General features: G+C 41.8%; 1 non-coding gene across 1 annotated transcript; it reads left to right on the top strand.

Moving 5' to 3' along the window:
- The first annotated feature begins 5864 nt into the window (after positions 1 to 5864).
- LOC118487802 lies at positions 5865 to 5970 on the top strand. The gene has a single exon (XR_004882745.1). It is a non-coding gene; the product is annotated as a small nucleolar RNA R71 (small nucleolar RNA).
- Positions 5971 to 6000: the final 30 nt, after the last annotated feature.

The following is a 6000-nucleotide window of genomic DNA, read 5'->3' as shown; positions in this document are numbered from 1 at the left end:
CTCCTAAAATCAGAATTTTCCAACAAAGTTTTATAAAACATCAACACATTTATACTAATAACAATCAATGGTTTACAAATTCTATCATCTATCTCATACAAGCAAGTGTGTAAGTAAAAACATGAAGGAAACTTACAAACCTCAATGTACTTCAAATAATGAACAAAAATTGCATACCTTGGTGTTGTAGAAGATGAGAATCACTAAATCTTGAAGTTCACACAAAAACCCACAAAAAGCCCCAAATTTTCGGTACCTAGGGTTCGAAATTCGACCCAGAAAACTAAGGAATCTTCAAGATTTAATACTAAATCTGAATTCCTTGTGAAATTCCACCCAAAATAGACCCAAGAATCACCGAAATTGGACTTGTTTTGAGAAAGTTATGTAAGTGGGAAGGTTAGGGTTCTTAGAGGTAGAAGTGAAGAAGAAGAAGAAGAAGAAGGAGGAAAGTTGTGGTTAGGGATGAATGAAGAATTGTGTGGTTGGGAGGTTTAATGATTTGTTTTATTATTAGTATTAACAAATTTTCGGAATTTGTTTTTTTTTTTTTTTTTTTTTTATGTAAACAGCGACACAAACCAAGCCCCAAATCTCCGCTCGGCGCCGTATGCTACGGCTAGGGGCCGTAGCTTACGGTGGTAACTGGGTGATTATATTCGCCGTAAGACAGGAGCGTGGGGCCGTATGGCTTCAATTGTTAACTCATCGCCGTAAGCTACGCCCCCCCACCGTAGCTTACGGCGAGTACTGGGTGTTGGGGGGATCGGAAAAAACTTGTTTTAATTATTTTTTTTTTTTTTTAGTTTTTATAAAAGACATAAATACCCTACCCCCCGTTAAAAACCCGTGTTGTCCTCAACACTATGTTCGGGAAATTCGTGAAAAATTTCCCCACACTTGTTTCGAACACCGGTTTTGACGAGATTTATTCGAAACGAAATAAACTACACTAAATATTTACAAATACCATACCTGGGCCTCTTTCACGTTTCCTCATCATCCACCGGGCGTAAAATGTAGCCCACTTTATCTAACTCGAGATTGTTGATATCATTACCTTCCAAGTACGGTTTGAGGCGATGCCCGTTAACCGTCTGTTGCTTGTTTGTTCGTTCGTCTTGAATATCAACATCTCCGAACCTTCCCACTCTTCGGACAACGTAAGGACCCATCCACTTGCTTTTCAATTTCCCCGCAAACAATTTCAGCCTTGAATTATACAACCACACCTTTTGACCCACTTCAAAGTTCTTTTTCTTTATCTTCGCATCATGAACTTTTTTAAGTTTGTCTTTATACGCGGATGCACATTCGTAGGCTTGATCTCTTATTTCCTCTATTTCATTCAATTGAAGCTTTCTCGCCCGACCCGCTTCATCATAGTTTGCGTTCACCGTTTTAATTGCCCAATACGCCCGGTGTGCCAACTCCATGGGCAAATGACATCCTTTCCCATAAACCATCCGATAAGGAGTGGTATCAAGTGGAGTTTTGTAAGCCGTTCGGTAGGCCCACAACGCATCGTCAAGCTTGCTTGACCAATCCTTCCGATCCGTTCTCACCGTCTTCATAAGGATCTCCTTAATTTGCCGGTTAGAAACTTCGACTTGACCACTCGTTTGCGGGTGGTATGGTGTAGCAACGCGGTGGTTCACATTGTATCTCTTGAGCAACTTCCCAAAATTGAAATTCTTGAAATGCGACCCGCCATCACTTATTATCACCCTAGGCACACCAAAACGAGCAAAAATATTAGATTGCACAAACTTACAAACAACGGAGTGATCATTGGTCCTTGTGGCAATAGCTTCAATCCATTTCGACACGTAATCAACCGCCACCAAAATGTATAAGAACCCATTTGAGTTTGGGAAGGGACCCATAAAGTCAATTCCCCAAACATCAAATACTTCTACTACCAAAATCGGGTTTAACGGCATTTCATCACGTTTCGAAATACTTCCCATTCTTTGACAATTGATGCAATTCCGGGCATACTCACAAGAATCCTTGAAAATCGTAGGCCAATAAAACCCACTAGATAACACCCGATAACCCGTCTTGTTCCCACTAAAATGCCCACCACACGCCGATGAATGAGCATGAATCAAAATCTCTAGAACTTCCGTTTCGGGAACACATCTTCGTATCACTTGATCGGCTCCAATTTTGAACAAGTCGGGTTCGTCCCATATGTATTGCTTCACTTGACTAAGAAATTGTTGTCGTCTTTTCCTAGTCCAATGACTTGGAATTGCACCCTTAGCCAAATAATTGACATAATGGGCATACCAAGGTGCAACATAAGTGGAGACGGCCAACAAATCTTCATCGGGGAACCGTTCATTTATTTCACTTGGGTCATCGACACCTTCCAACGGGATTCGGGACAAATGATCCGCAACAACATTTTCACACCCTTTTTTGTCCCGAATCTCAAGATCGAATTCTTGTAGTAGAAGCACCCAACGAATCAACCGGGGTTTTGCATCCTTCTTTTCCATCAAATATCGGACCGCGCTATGATCCGAATACACTATCACCTTGCTTCCCCAAATATAAGATCGAAACTTGTCCAAGGCATACACCACCGCTAATAATTCTTTCTCGGTTGTGGTGTAATTAAGTTGCGCCTCGGACAATGTTTTGCTTGCATAGTATATCACCACCGGCTTTTTATCTACTCTTTGCCCCAAAACCGCTCCAATAGTTGTATCACTAGCATCACACATAATCTCGAACGGCTTTGACCAATCCGGTGGTTGCAAAATGGGAGCCTTCACCAACTGTTCCTTCAAAACATGAAACGCTTGCAAACATTCATCAGTAAAATCAAAGGGAACATCTTTTAATAATAAGTTACATAAAGGTTTTGTGATCACACTAAAGCCTTTAATAAACCTTCGGTAAAACCCCGCATGTCCCAAAAAAGATCTCACCCCCTTTACATTCTTTGGTGGGGGTAAAGATGAAATTACCCGAATCTTTGCTTTGTCTACCTCCATCCCCCGGTCCGAAATGACATGCCCCAAAACAATACCCTCTTGAACCATAAAATGGCTCTTTTCCCAACTTAGTACCAAGTTTGTCTCAACACACCTTTTTAAAACTTTTTCTAATTCATTAAGACAAGAGTCAAAACTTGGACCAAAAATGGAAAAATCGTCCATAAATACTTCAAGAGACTCCCCGACCATATCCGAAAATATACTCATCATACATCTTTGGAATGTGGCGGGGGCGTTACATAGTCCAAATGGCATTCGCCGAAAAGCAAATGTACCATATGGACATGTAAACGTGGTTTTGTGTTGGTCGTCCGGGTGAATAGCAATTTGGTTATATCCCGAATACCCATCCAAAAAGCAATAATATTTTTGACCGGAAAGTTTTTCAATTATTTGGTCAATGAAGGGTAACGGGAAATGGTCTTTTGAGGTAGCCGCGTTTAATTTGCGATAATCAATACACACTCGCCACCCGGTTACCGGGCGGGTGGCGATTTGCTCACCTTGTTCATCTTTCACTACTTGGATGCCGGATTTTTTAGGCACTACCTGTGTCGGACTTACCCATGCACTATCCGAAATGGGGTAAATGATCCCCGCATCCAACCACTTGATGACTTCTTTCTTCACCACCTCTCTCAAATTCGGATTTAACCTTCTTTGTGTTTCACGGGTCGGCTTTGCATCCTCGCTTGTAATAATCTTGTGCATCACAATGGATGGACTAATACCTTTTAAATCGGCTATCGTCCACCCAATCGCCGCCTTATGAGCCTTCAACACCCGCATCAATTCTTCCTCTTGAGCTACCTCTAAGTTGGAAGCAATGATTACCGGTAAGGTATCATTCTCCCCCAAGAATGCATACTTTAGGTGCTTTGGTAGCTCCTTCAACTCTACACTTGGTGGACTTTCCAAAGAAGGCTTTGTGCCCGAATCAATTTCCACCGGTAATGTATCCGTTTGATAAGTCCATGGTGGACTTCCTTCCTTCACCGCGAGAGCTTCTTGCTCCTTCTCTTCAACCTCTAGCTCGCATGTATGAACCTGCAAAGACATATCACAAACACAAGAGCCCAAAATTTCTTCTTCGAACACCTTCGGGTCATAGCCATCTATAAAATCTGCCAAGAAACACTCATCACCATACACATTAGTACCGTTAGTAAAAACATTCAACCTCATTTTTCTATTACCGAATGTCATGTCAACTGTGCCATAACGACAATCAATAATAGCATGTGCGGTGTTCAAAAATGGCCGACCCAAAATAACATTTTGTTGTTGAATTGGGTCCGCGGATGAGTAATCTAGCACAAGAAAATCAACGGGATAATAAAATTCATCAACTTTAACTATAACATCCCGTACGATACCCCGGGGAAGCTTGTGAGACAAGTCGGCTAATACAACCGTTGTTTCGACCCGCTTCAATGGACCAAAATCATATTGGTCATATAACCCCCCGGTAGGATACTTACTCCGGCTCCAAGATCCAACAATGCCCTTGTGGTTTGAAAATTTCCAACTTGAATATTTATTAAGGGCGTTCCCGGATCTTGTAACTTAGGAGGAAGGTCTCCTTTCAATACCGCACTTACCCGCTCCGTCAAATCTACCAATTTAGGCACTTTTTGTTGCCTCTTTTGAGTACACAATTCCTTTAAAAATTTGGCGTAAGCGGGTACCTGTTTAATAGCTTCAAGTAGAGGAAGATTAATTTTAACCTGTTTGAATACCTCCCACATCTCCTCTTTTTGAGGACCCCGTTTTGAAATAAAATTCTTTTTACCCGGATCTAGCAAGGCCGAAGGAAACGGTACTTCACTAGACCCCTCACCCTCATTTACTTTTTCTTTTTCTTTAATAATTTCGGGTTTTTCAAAATTGGGTTTTTTAGACGAAACAATGGGTGGTTCGTTTTCTTCCTCACTTTCTTGACCCGTTATATCCTCAACCACCCCTTCAACCAAATCCGGTGAAGGATTGGTTTTATACTCTTTCCCACTTCTCAAAACACTCACATGATGAATATTAACATTGTTACCTCTTGACGTACCGTGAGATGGATTTACCTTAGTGTCGCTTGGTAATTGACCTTTACCCTTCTTCAATTCGGACACTTCGGTTGCAAGTTGACCCATTTGAGTGGTCAAAGTTTGGATTGCTTTGTCTCGCGCCTCATCCTTTTGTATGCGTGCGTCATCCATTTGGTTCCTCTTTTGCATCTCCACTTGCATACTCTTCAACATTTCCATCATTTCATTTCCACCCGAAGACCCCCCTTTTTCTTGACCCGCTTGGTATTGCCTTTGGTATCCTTGGTTGTTCCCACCTCTATGTCCACCTTGATTATTGTAAGGTTGGCGCGAACCATAATTCCCTTGGCTACCTTGAAAGTTCGGGTTTGATTGATTCGAAGGGTTCCCATAACGAAAATTCGGATGATTTCTCAACCCGGGGTGATAAGTGTTAGAATTCATGTTGTAATTTCTACCACCCCCTCCTTGACCTTGAATGGCGTGAACTTCTTCAAATTGCCCTTCAACCATTCCTTGGCAATTTTCCGCCGCATGACCTATTTCATTACACAATGCACAAACGTCATAAATTTGATTAGAAGTTTGTATATTACCGTCATCAACCGCGTGCACTTGTGTTCGAGTAACGGCCGGTCGTGCTCTCCTTGATGCTTGCGCCTTCCTCTTTGAGGTGATTGCCATTTGCTCCAAAAATTCCCAATCCTCATATTCATAGTTTGTGCCGAAAGTTCCATTTGTGATGGACATCAAATCTCGTGCATCTTCGGCACACAAACCTTCATGGAAAGCATTCATCAATTCCCAAAGCTCAATTCCATGATGTGGACAATTTTTGATCATCATATTAAAGCGCTCAAAGGCTTCATGGAACATTTCGCCTTGTTGTTGTTGGAAACTCCTCAACCCCTTCCTAGCATCATTGGTCTTTTGGGCGGTGTAGAATTCGT

Source organism: Helianthus annuus, chromosome 15, assembly GCF_002127325.2.
Source record: "Helianthus annuus cultivar XRQ/B chromosome 15, HanXRQr2.0-SUNRISE, whole genome shotgun sequence".
Taxonomy (NCBI): Eukaryota; Viridiplantae; Streptophyta; class Magnoliopsida; order Asterales; family Asteraceae; genus Helianthus; species Helianthus annuus.
This window is presented reverse-complemented; position numbering and strand designations above follow the sequence as displayed.